Source organism: Ambystoma mexicanum, chromosome 6p (genome assembly GCF_040938575.1).
Source record: "Ambystoma mexicanum isolate Mex_15411 chromosome 6p, UKY_AmexF1_1, whole genome shotgun sequence".
NCBI lineage: Eukaryota > Metazoa > Chordata > Amphibia > Caudata > Ambystomatidae > Ambystoma > Ambystoma mexicanum.
Genome location: NC_090935.1, coordinates 705619232 through 705632998, shown reverse-complemented (window position 1 = coordinate 705632998; position 13767 = coordinate 705619232).

Genomic DNA, 13767 nt, shown 5'->3' with positions numbered 1-13767 from the left:
ACTGCTAGGCCAGGTCCCCTCTGCACAGAAAACCAAGCAACCCCAGACATGTTTCGGCCTTGTTGGACCTCCTCAGTGAGGTGCAACCTTGTTCCCTGTGGTGCAGCGAGCAAGGTACCCACGTCTGGGCATACCCTCTCTCACAAGGAGAAACAAACTGACCACAAAAGTGATGGGGCCTAGCAGTTCAGGCTGGACTGCCCCTTTTCGGGTGGGACCAAGCCTGATTTGCAAATTGTCTTTCCCCTTCTGTAATGGTTTGGCAGACGAAGAACAGTGGTCTGGAGGGTTGCCCAGAGCATTGCCAGTGGTTAAGATTCATTCTAAACCTTCCAGCCATCACCTCTTTGTTTTTGCTGTCTTCTCAGACAGTGTACAATTCTTCTTTTGGCGGGATTGTTGCCAACGCCCACACGCGCGTATTTTTCCAGGCAGATGGTGAGTTCCGCACGTACTTAGCAACTGTGCTTGCCCCGTGTGTCCCGTATCCCTTCAGAGGTCATTGTAGGCTGCGTGTATTAAGCGTATGCTTCTGTTTGTGTTTCTGGGTGCCACAGCGTAGTGCGGGTTCATTTTTCCACGCACGTGGTCTACGAGGGGTTGCGTGCATGTTTATTTTTGTTAGGGGTAGGGTATTAGATCGAATTCGTACACTAGTGCTCTAACAAGCCTGCCTGTGACCCCTGGGGGAAGATGACGGGTCACGCATAGCACAGGCAGGCTTGTTAGAGCACTAGTGTACGAATTCGATCTAGTACCCTACCCCTTTGACCCCCAATTGCCCAGGACAATAGTTTACTGCTCCTCCCATACGCACAACAACATCAGTGCCATGGTTGGGAGGCGACAAAGCGGTAAGGGGGGCAAAGGTGGCCGACCTTCAAAAGGTGGACGTGGTGGGCACAGTAGGGGACGTGGCCGGGATTTGCAGGGTGCCCCTATGCCCCCATGTGTTGAGGACCAATCAGAGACACCCATGCCCCCCCATGGTTGAGGGAAACGTGGCTGAGACCATCCCAGCTCAGCCCTTGTTGGACCAGCCCATTGTGGCACCTGACCTGGCACAGGATGACTCCCTGGCTGACTTTCAGGCCAGCAAGTCTAAGCCACGTGTGGCGGTGCAAGTTGTCACCAAGCCACGTGGATCTGGGGCAGCTATGTCATCTGCTGCCCCAAGTATGCAGGTAGGTGAGGCTGCAGGGGCAGCTGCAGCTCCATCCACCCCAACTCTGACTCTCCCAGCCAGGACAGTGTCGGTCCTGGTCCATCATACTGATGTTCCCCCTGCCAACATCAAACTTCAGACAATGCCTGCACCAAGTCCTATGGTCAATGTGCATTCGCACACTCCAATAACCCAGTCCACCGGTGATTCTGCCCCTACTGACCAGAGCGGCATTAGCCACTCTGGCTCCGCTCCACTTTCTAAAAAGAGGAAGAAGGGTGCTCTGGCACAACAGGCTGAGACCCCAGGCACGGCTACGCACTCCGGTACCTCAAGGAAGCCTTGCTTCAATGATTCGGAACTTGATGCACTTGTGAGCTTTGTGTTGGCACATAGCCACAAAATGGTGGTGACTGCAGGGTCCAAGACCACACCTGGTCAACGTAAGGCACACTGGCAGACCATCGCCAACCACATAAGTGCCCTTGGATTTGTGAGGCGCTCAGCTGATGATTGCTACAAGCGGTGGAACGACCTGAAATGCAGAGCAAAGAACAGGCTGGCCTCAAATCATGCCGCTACTCTGGTGACTGGCAGTGGGTCTCCACAAGAGGACAACAAACTCACTGAACATGAGTCTGTTGCTGGGACCTTCGTCACAGAGGAACAGATCTGAGGTGTGGGAGAACTACCCGATTATGACACATTGTCCGGTGAGTGCCAATGCGTGTGTGTGTAATGCATGTGTATGTTGTTTGGGTGACGGGTTCTGATTGAGTGGCAGGTGATGGTGTGTGTGACTGAGTATTATGGGTCACCCATGTGCTTCATCCAAAACATTCTGCAGCCTTGAATTTGGGTGTGACAGTATCCCTTCTGACCACAGTAGTAATTTAGCGCAACATTACGGCAGTTGCCCTTGAGGTGGCATCATGCAACAACATTGTTTGTACTTTTCAGTGTTCTTTCAGGCTGATTGTTTCAATTTTCCCACTTTTGCAACACATTCCTCAGCCCTATTGTGACATACGTGACAAGCTTCTGTCATTGAAGAACCCCACATTGGCCCACATTTGTCACCTTGGTAGTTGAATGATTTGACCATTCAGGCTGAATGAGTATTGTCCTGATCACATGATGTTTTTGGGCCTGTTTGAATGTGGAACATGCTAGTTGTTTCCTGTCATGTTGAAGTGCACAACCATTGATGTGTACATGGCCCTGCAATCACTGTATTTTTGTACACTGAATGTGTTGCAGTGTGTGGCACATGGCATATCTTTTCACACTGTGGCATTTTTCATCTCTTCATGTCCATCTCACATGGATGGGTGACAGTACTCATTCACTGACATATGAATGTACTTGTGGAATGTACCATGGCTATGGTACATGCCATCTGTGTGATGGCATGTGTCATGTATGTGTGTAGGACATGCCACTCACAGGCCAATGTGTGATGGCAGTGCTACCCAGCATGCAGCAAAAGTGTTGATCTTCCATCTTGGTGTCATCAGTGTCTGACTTTTGCCTCCCCTTCCAACTTAGTGACAGTGCATGCATGGGAGGGTTATAGTCATGTGGGAAATGTGTAAATCATGTACTGGTTCTGTAGCTTGTCAGGCCTATTTGTGTGCTATGGTGCTAATGCCTGTTTCCATTTTTTGTCTTTCATGTTTTTGCAGGGGATGACGCACTTGATGCTGTTGAGGTTGAGGAGATGGTGCAGACCCAGGAGGAACCTGAGGCACAACCGGCCACCAGTGGGGGACGTGGTCTGGTGGTGGGTGAGAACCCACTCTTGCTGCAGACGATTCTGTCAAGTGGTGTCTCTGGGTGCACCTCCCCAGACCTCTATTCAGGTGCTGATTCGGATGGGATGATGAGGCCATCTCCAGGACGTATCTTGAAGTTGTAATGTTGTTATAAAGATGTTGAGGTTGCATTGTGGTTGGGTGCCAATGTGTGTACATGGTATGTAGTTACATGCCTGAAGTAGTTGTTGAGATATGTGCGTGTGAGAGGTAACATACATGGAGTAGAGGTTGTAGCCCACATGCTGGCCAGGTGTGGCGGCATGTTTAAACCTGTGTTGATACTCGAGTTTGGGACGCAAGTGGAGTTCTAACGTTCTTATTAGTTGAATCCCTTGTGGAGTGTTAATAAGTCACAAGAGACACTTGGGAAAAGTGCCTGCTGAGATGTTTATGGAGACTGATCAAACGTGTTTTGACATGTCATGTATGGGGATTGGGCCCGTGCAGTAGGAAGGATGTGTGGCAGTAGATAGACTAGGTGTCGACATCTGTCTCCAGTGTAGTTGTTGACTGTGGTGTTGTTGTTGGAGTGATGGTTGTAGTTCTTATTTGGGTCTGTGTTGTTAGATTGTGACTATTGAGAGGTAAGAAAATAGTTTCCTTGGCACACCTTAATTTGAGAATTAGTTGAGCAAGTTATGGGGCACACAGAGTTTTTATGCCAGTGTGGTTTAGTGTTTGAGTTGAGTTTTATTAGGTGACATGTGATCACAAAATGACCAGATGAAGCTTCATACACTGCCAAGTGATTTTGTGGAATTAATTTATTTAGCTATTTTAAATAAAACAATTTAGCAAGCACACATTTTTCATCTTTTTAGTGCTTGCGTGTAGTCTTCGCACAGTTTGGTCTGTGCATACCCTATGTGCCACGTCGTTTGTGGTTGTGTCACTCTGTTTTTGTGCTCTTTGTTTTGTGAGACACGTTTCTATATATGTTTCATTACATCTGTGTGTTGGAGAGACGTGGCGTTAGTGTCTAGCAGTGTTGGTGCTAATTGGTCTTGTCAAAAGGGGTTAGTTTTTTTGAAACCTCTATGTTAACCTCCATGTGGTTGTATTGAGTTATTTGTGAAGATACATTAAGGATTTCTTTTGGACAATAGAGTGGTTGCTCGCACTGCAGAGTCTGTGGTATTCTGTACTGTGGGTGAGGTTGTGCCTAGATGTGGCAGGTATAGGGTTCAAGTGTGCCAGACTCTTATGGAAGGAGCAAGGTTCTGTATTGGTAGTTGAGAGTGTTAGTGAAGTCTCTTTGCTCACTGGGAGCAGTCTGTGCGTGGAGGTGGCAGCCCTGAGGTCCTGGGTGGCAGACCAGGACAGAAGGAATTTTAGTTCCTCGATATGTTAAGTATACTTGTGCACTTTTGGAGAGATTTCCGTTTTCTTCTTTTGAGGAAGGAGATGTGTAGTGACCTAGCATCTGGCAGAATGAGCTGTGTGTGTGTGTATGAGTGAAGTGGAGCTTGGGATGTGGTGAGGGGCCTGGAACCTGGTGTTCACTGGGGTTCCATGGGATGATGGTTAGGGAGAGGCAGAGAGAGAGCCAGAGGGAGTAGAAGCTAGTTACCTGCTCTCCTTACTTACCTTCCTACCTGTAACCGTAACAATAAATCAAGCTTACCTTTTCTACACACCTGGCTCTGGAGTGGTTCCTGTTTCTACTGCCTGATGATTAAGACACTCCAAGATATTACATTTTTGATTGGGGCAGTGTTTTCTCCCTTCTTCCTGCATCCACCCGCAGCAGGTTTACCAGCTTTCCTTCTGTCAGTTGCATGCAGGTTCCTCTTCTTTGAACCAGCTCGTCGCCAATGTAATAAAGTGGCCTCCAGGCTTCTTTAAGGTTACTTCAAGGTTTAATGACAACTTCTTAGTAACAGTTACACTTACATATATGGGACATAGAAAACACTGGCACCCATCACCCTGGAAAGGGAGCTCTAACTGCCTGAGTCTGGAACCCTCAACCCAACATTCTCACATTCACATCACAACATGCCACATGACATCACAGGCTTCCAACATGCACAGACAGGCACTATACAACAAATATATCATGCTATTATAATTAAAAAAGCATGATGACTATAGAGTTGCTCCATATATAACAATAGTGCATTTTAGGTATTTTGCACCACAAGCTTATTTGCCACTTAGCTTACTTATGGTTACTTATTCTAAAGTCACTACTATGGTGCCTCCACGTATCAAAGACTGATGATGCTCCTTGTGATGTCCTTTTTTGTGAAGTCACTTCTGTTGGTGCAATCCATGTGCATATTAGGAGGTTTCCATGTATTTTGCCCCAGAGCGTCTGGACAGAACTCTAATAGATGAGTCTGCTCCATCTGCAATGATCCTGCAGTTTTTCTTATGCGTAAAAATGCCAGCTGCCACTAATGTTACCAACAAAGTAGATTGGGGCAGGGGTGGACAGTTTGGGTGTGTGAATGATACTATAACACTCACTGGCCCTCATTACGACCCTTGCGGAAAGCGACTGACCGGAGCGCCACAGCGTAAATAGCGTTTCCGCCATTGTACGAAGGAGCAAAGTGCGGCCCATTCCGACCCATCGGGCACGAGCACCACGCCACGGCGGAAGTGCAAAGTCCGCGATGGCGGAAATGACCCCAAAACGGCCCACACCGCCGCCGTACGGCGCCCTAGGTGCAATACCGCCACCCCTCTTAGCGGTCACCGCAGTGTGCGCCTACCGGAAAGTACGGTGCCCGGAAATATACGGAAACGGAAGTTAAAACATGGGCCCGGAACGGGAAACATCCCGGCGTACACCTATAAAAACACCAAAACCACACAACCACTAAAATCACTACCCTGAAACACACCCCAACCCGTCAACCACCCTAGCGAAACCACGAAAAATGGGAAAAGTAGCGAAGAAAGCGTGCGACCGCAAGCGGCAGGTCCACTTCTCCCGTGAGGAACTCACCGTGCTAACAGAGACCCTCCAGGAGAATGCAGCCGTCGTCTTCTCCACGCAAATGACCAGGACGGCACTTGCAAACAAGAAGGCCATATGGGCTCTGGTGGCACAGCGGGTAAGTGCGGTGGGGACCGCACCCCGCACCCCACAGCAATGCCGCAAGCGATGGGACGACCTGCGGATACGCGTCCGCAGCATACTCTCTGCCAACCGCAACATTGCCACAGCCACCGGGGGAGGTCCTGAATCACCCATCAAGTTGACCCCCTGGGAAGAAATCTGTGCCTCCACCATCGGAATGGAGAGCATAGAGGGAGTCGGAGGGATGGAGAAAGGAGTGCAGACATCCGAAGATTCAGGTAGGTGGGCCAGATAAAACAATGCCAAATCCACAAAGTCCAACCATGTGAAGTACCATGCGTCCACATAGTGCAACAGAAACACATGTCCAGGAGAACGTCCACACACATCGGCCTGAAAGCGCACGTCAAAACCCACAATAAATACATAAATAATTAAAAACCCCTAATACACGCACTACACGTGCAGCAGGCACACCCTAACTGCAGGCTGCCAAACAACTGCACCCTCACTCCACACACAAATCAAAGCACCTCCAAGACCCCGACCCAAATCACCCTCAGGTACCACCCCAATGCATGTGATACAATGCCATTCCAATTCCCACTGACCCATCAATAACCCTCGCCCTCCTTTACTCCACCACAGGGTCCGATCCAAACGACGAGCTACAGGACACCCCTACCAGCACACCTGCAAAGAGGGCCAAGACCAACGGCCAGAGACCCTCCACCTCAGCTGCACGCATCAAGACACGGCAGCAGCACAAATCAGGTGGCAGCACAGAGGAGGGAACATCAACAGGCACCCCAGCAGCCAGCATGGCCACAACACCACCACCACAGGTCCCCCCAATGGATGCCACAGAAGGCACTGCCTCTGGTGGCAGCAGCACCATAGGTGACACCCCATTGATGGCAGCATGCTCGGACACAGAAGACGGGGATGTCGAGGTCAGATCCATCCATGACCTGTCCCAATCCCCCTGTCTGTCCCATCCCGTACAACATGAGGATACCACGCAGGTGCAGCCACAAGACGACGACTGGCCATCCCCCACAAGCCCTGTGGCAAGGCAACATGAGGACAACAGCCCCTCTGTGACACCACCGCAAATGGCCATGGCCCAGCAGAGGCAACAGTCCCTCGACAAGTTAATCGTCCAACAGCAGCAAATGGCCACACTCCTCAAGGGCCATGCCGATGAATGTGGGGGCACCAAGGCAGACATAGAAACATCAACAGAGACACTTAGGGCAGAAATGGAGAGAGGTACAGAGACGCTAAGGGCACAAATTGAGAGTAGCACCGAGAGCCTGAGGGGGGAACTGCATGCGACGTCCAAAGACGTATGTGCCGAACTTGCCGCAGTGCGCCGTGTGCTCACTGAGCTCTCGCAAACCCTTAGGGACATGCATGGACGTGAGCAGGCAGACACATCATCCGTTGCAAGTTCCGTCCAGGGCAGCCCCCAACGTAGATCTGGAAGGAACCTGCGCTCCACAGGCAGGGGTGCCCCTGATACCCGCAGAGGGGGCATGCAATAGCGACAGCCCACTGACAATGAGCATCTTTGGACACTGGTGTTCGGGTGGGAGGTAGGAGGGTGGAGGGGGTGTGTTGGGCTCACTTGGGTGGCGGGTCGATAGGGTGTTCAACATGATATCACATATGCCATAAAAAGTGCACGATCAACCAATGAGAAGTGTGGACATTGATCTTTGTGTACTAGGCCATCATAGGCGTACAGTCCATATTGTGCATGTCCCAGACACACGCAGTGCCACGAGTCCCGTGTCCATGTATCAGCCACCAGGCGTGAGTGCTAGAAGCATACATCAATGAGATGCTGACGAATGTCACGGCCCTCCGGTGCCTCGCAGACTCCATGAGGTGCTGCCACATCCCCACCCTCATCATGACCATCATCAGGTGCTTGCAGTTCTGCGTCAGGGGGCATGGGCACATTTCTACGTACGCACATGTTGTGGAGCATGACACATGCCATGACCATCTTTGCAACCTTCTCATGGCGGTACAGGAGTGCCCCGCCAGACCTGCTGAGGCAGCGGAAACGGGTCTTCAGTAGGCCGAATGCCTGTTCTATGACTACACGGGTACGTGAGTGGGCATGGTTGTAGTCCTCCTCATGCTGGTCCCGTGGGTTCCGGACTGGTGTGAGGAGCCATCTCTTCAGTGGATATCCAGCATCACCTGTATGTGGACGAGAAACGTATGATGTGGAATGCCATTGATACGTACGCACACCCCCCCCCCCCTTCCTGGCAGGTCATTGACAATTCACATACCCCACATCATCATGCATGTAATGAGACTCACCGAGTAGCCAGGATCTGTTCCCTGCGTGTCGTTCCATGTAGCGTGGTATTGTAGAGTTCCTCAAGACCATAGAATCATGGGTTGATCCAGGGAATCGGGCACAACAATGTGTAATGATCCTGTTGGAGTCACACACCATCTGTACATTCAGGGAATGAAATTGTTTTCGGTTGCGGTACTGGGCCTCCATGGCATGTGGGACGACCAATTCAACATGGGTGCAGTCGATGGCACCAATGCAACCCGGTATGCCGGCAAGTGCATGGAATCCCACTTTTGTGTTGGTAATTTCCTGCTCCGAGCGTGGTAGAGAGATGTAGTCGTCTGCGTGCTTCAGGAGGGCATCGAGCACTTGCAATAGTGTCCGTGAGAACAGTGGCTGAGAAATGCCATGCAACTGTCCGACTGTGTGCTGGTAGGTGCCTGTGGCCAGGAAGTGGAGTACAGACACCACCTTCAGTAGGGGTGGGATGGCGGTTGGGCTATCTATCATGCTGACAAGGTCAGCCTGTGTCATGTCCACAATGGCGGCTATGGTGTCCCGGTCCAGACGGTAGAGGGTGTGGATCTGCTCATCAGTGAGGTTGAACGGATGTGCTCGGAGGCGTTGAATTGCGGGCTGCCTGCGTGGTGGTAGTGGCTGTGCTGGTGGGCCTTGCTGGCCCTGCCTTGGCCTCCTCCTCCTCCTGCGTCTCCTCCGTGCAGCTGGTTGTAGTTGGTGTTCGTCTACTTCTTGGAGTCGGAGCACTTGCAGTGCTATCAGGTCCCCCAGGGCCAACATCGCGAGTCCTGCCGGTAGCATTTCGGTGTGGTTGTGGGAGGAGACTGGCTGTGCAATTTATGTGTTTTCAGGCTGTATGGCCTCCACCTGTGGTGATTGATTCCACCTGTGCAAACTGCTCTCCCCTTTGGCCGAGCACGTCCCGCGCACAACGCTGCAATTCGGGGAATGGTATCTTGCTATTGCAATCATGTATTTGTACCCGATGGCCGTGTAAGATTGGTTGATATGTTCATTCTGCTGTGGTCCCATTGTTTCACATACTATCTGTGCAATCGCGAACAGACTTGTGAGGGGTCAGTGGGACGTAGTACTCGAGTAACGGTGGGCCCTCATGCATCACTGTACCGAGTTGCAACGACGGGCGGGGCGTCCCATTCGTGGGTGAAGGCAGTTGCCATTTTCACACACAGCCGCACTCGATGGGATAATTAGTGATTTCAAACGGCCACAGATGCCTTTTCGACGTGATGTTGCAAATGAGGAATTCGAAGGGCGGCGCTTTCGGTTTCCAGCTAGCGGCGAGGAGATGCCCACAGGTCTGACTGCAAATGTAACGTTCTATTGTTCTATGTCCTTGAGACAGGGCCCATGGCGAGGGAGCAATGATTGATATGAATAGTTTGGGATGCGCAATAGCTACGTGGGCGATGAGGCCGTCCGTTCCCAAATACATGTTACTTCACAACACTGGAATTACGGGCTGGGGCACTGTGGATTTAGCAGGCTGCATAACGCACAGACTCAATGGATGTTCCTAATGTCATGTGAGTAATTATTCAGGCATTTTGATCCCGGGATGAGGGAATGATGGATGGATGCATGGGCAGGTGATTTGATACAGAGTTTGCCATGTACAGGGCTTCTTGGGATCTATCCGCCTCCCCTACGCTATGTGATGCAGGGCTGCCATAGTGGGACCATCGTCCATCTGGCCTTGTTGAGCCCTCCCTGTCTCGAGGCGCCCTCAGACACTCGTTTGTGATGGTGTTTGCACCTCGATATAGATGGTTATGAGTCGCAAGTGGTTTTGGGGTGGTGATGTTCCTTTGGAGTGGGCTAGCATGCATATGGCTGTGGATTTCGTGTGATCATTGAAGTGAGTTGTTGGTATGTAGTTCTGATGGCCATTCTGTTCTTTTTCTTTTCTTTTGGTTGACAGGTATCTCCTCCCCTTTTGCCACTGCCATCTGTATGCCACTCCTGCAGATGGATTTTACTCCCGACACCTGCTGCTTCGTGTTAATCAGTGGAGCAGCATTACGATCTTATGGGACGATCGCCAATGGGCCACATGCCCTTACGCAGTACTGGTGGCTCGGAGCAACATTTCGGCCTTTCAGCTGGACTAGTGCCTCCCCATTGGGACGGCCCTGCGGTTCTGTGCGCTTCCATGTTGCCTTTTCGTACGTGAATGTGGCTCTGTGTACCATGGGGGAACAGGGCGACACACAGGTAGTGGCTGGTCATTTCTTGCGGAAGCAGCCCACAATGGTGATTGGTGTTTTGGATTTCATGGCCTGATGGCTGTATGTGCTTGGTGATTTTGATGTGCATAAATTTCTATTCTGATTTGGCCCGTGTAGCGTTTTTCTTTGCAAGTGATGTGGCATATGCCTATTTGGGGGGCGATGTATTGTGAGGAGATCTGCATTGGGTTCCAGCTTCGGGGTTTAGTTGCGTGGTACTGTGCTGTGCGCGTTTGCCTACGAAGCCCAGTGAGGTCAGGGATGGGGGCTGCCAATATGCCAGTTTGAATGTTGTCATGCTCAGGGGCGGGGGATTGGGTTTTGTGTAACAGATGCCGGTCAGCCAGGTGGACTGGTTGAATGATGTGGTTTTCGGAATATTGCTGGTCACAGGTGCCTGTGTTTGCGTGCGTTTCTTGGTGGGGGACTGTGGTCATGTCCATTGGGATGGCTTCTGTATTCGTGCCATCTGTGCCCTGCAGCTCCCATTGGCCCCTGTTGTGTTTCTTTTGTTCGTTGGCATGCATGGGTGACTTGTACATTTCAATGGTTGCATTGTGGCTTCATTGCACCTACGGGGAGTTGTACTTTGTGGGCAGGGAGCGGTGTACAGGCACTCAGTGGGGCCGTTTACGGTTGATTCGCGATGCCGTACTTCTCGCCATGGCGGAATGGTACATTCCGCCATGCCTGATGGCGTTAGGTACATGTCCGCTAGGGTCGGAATTGGCGTACCGTTGCACCATGGTGGTGTTTGCGGTTTGGCATGGCGCGCGCGCGCGTGCTTGGTGCAGTTAGCGTTGGCGTTCACTACGGTGTCGCTAATGGCTTCGTACTTTGCGGTGACGGGTCATAGTCGCACCGAGCGCTATTCGATGGCCGTATTGCATTTCCGCCATCATTTTTCGATTTCCGCCAGGGTCGTAATGAGGGCCACTGTATTTTGTGGCTCACCTCACCCCCCACTCTTAAAATTCTGGATACTCCCTGACCCCAAATGTGATTGACCAAAAGTGACCCCTCACTAGGGTCAGCCCGCAACCCAGCCCTCCAACAAACAAACATGCAGCTGAGCTCAGTTCAGCATTATGTAATGAGACAGTGAAAGCCTGGCTGAGCACCTTAGCCAGGCTTGCACTGTCCAATTACATGATCAATTAATGTGGCAGCCACAATGCGGCCCCCCGGCTCTCCCACCAAAAGATGGGGACAAAAATGCATGCCAACGTTCGGGGGGACTTGTCCCCTTGTCCCCCCTATAATTACACCCATGGTGTTGGCAGTTTGAGACCTATAATCTGGCTCCCATGGATGTGTCCTTTTGGAAGGGCGCAGCCCTACCCTCACTCTGCCATTCACTTTCCAATATTGTTTGACAAGCCTACACCTGGATGCAATTAAGCTGCTATCTATTCGGCATGAACACCACTATTATCAGCTTCACTCCTGGGGCTTGGGAAAAGGAAACTAATGTGAACTCTTCAATATGCCAAACTGGTACACCTCCAACAGGGAATACAACACACTAGACACCACTTCCAATATGGCGATACTGGGCAATGCTGCAGGGCCGCCCAAAGCGAGGCAGGGTAACTGCTGTTACCATCAGCAGGCCAGGAGAGGGGCAGCCCACCTTCGCCCCCCGTCTGCTCTTCTCCTCCCCCCAGCTAGAGAGACACGCAGTCTGTACAACACAAAGCTGAGGAAGGGTGAGGTGTGAACAATAACCTCACTCTTTCCTCCGGCAGCAAGGCACTAAGCACCTAAGGAAACCAACAGTCAGGCAGGGCTCAGGTTTAAAAATCTGCCCCCCTCAGGGGGCCAGACAGTCGGCTATCAGGCCGGGTGCTGGAACACAGCAGCCCCCACTACTATACATATCAAAGACTCAGGGCTTCCCTGGGTCTTATAAATGAGAGCAGCATGCTCTGAGAAAACACAATCAGTTTGTGGACCCTGAACGGGGACCCAAACAAACAGGAGGTGCATTGTTTACTCAGTGCCTTCCAACCTTTGCTTCTTTAGCAAATTCTGAAGTTTGTTGTGTTCGCAGCGTCTTTTGTTGCCCTTTGAACATTGCACTGTTCAAAATCATCGCACAGCCGGGAAGCGAGCGGCGAACACTGAACACACAAAGAGAGTCTCCTGGGACGTGCCGAGGGGAAGCAGGACTCCAGCTCAGTGCGAACGAAGGAAAGAGGAATTAGCAGAGCAGCCCAGCGTAGGCGGTGTTTTTTGTCAGCTGTCAATGTCAGGTAAGCCGCCACGCCGGGTTGCGAAGGGGAAATAGAATGCGTATTAGCTAAACATGTGCACCAGTATAAGCATCCATTGGCAGCCGCTCTCTGGTGGTCTCAGAACGTGTGTTGCACGTCAATTACAAAAGAAATGTTGCAATTTCAAATGCCAGGCTGCGGGGAAACCTCGCTTGAAGAAACAAAATCGCAAAAAGCTGGAACACACATTGAAGCAGGTGAGATACAGAGAACAACAAAGCATAATTTATACCCGGAACTAGAACGCGGGCACAAAGAAAATTTAGCTCAGCAAAGACCATTTCAGCGAGGCAGTTGTCGGAGCATAAGCCAAATATTTATTTGGGGCAACACTCTAACAGTTACCCAGCACAGGAAACAGCATAGCAAGCCCACAAGAATCCACAAGTACAACAACAGTCATTTTAGTAAAGGGCGCATGATAGCCGGTCCAACAGCACAGTGAGTAGAGAGCTTGTTTTAGACATCTGTGCAGAGCCTGCTGACAGGGCCAAACCCAGCCTTTCAATTTTCTTTCTTTTAATCAAACAGGCTGAAAAAGAACATGGGTCCCAAATGGAAATCACAGGAACCTGCAACATCGGCACAAAAACCCAAATCACTTCACCTTCTGGCAGCCATCGAGGTGGCAGAACACTATGGTTGGGCATGGGTCAGGGAGAATATGTATGGCCTACCAAGGGAAGGGTCACCCATACTACCCAATCAAGATGATGACACAAAACCACCAGAGAGAAAGAAAGTGACAGAAGGCGCAAGAAAAGGTAACAAAAAACTGGCGCAATTATGTCAGAAATGCAACAATTGTTGCACGAAATGAGGGGTAAACAATTACCCCACACAGGGGAGAAGGGACCCACAAACCTCAGCATACCCCTAGAACCTACC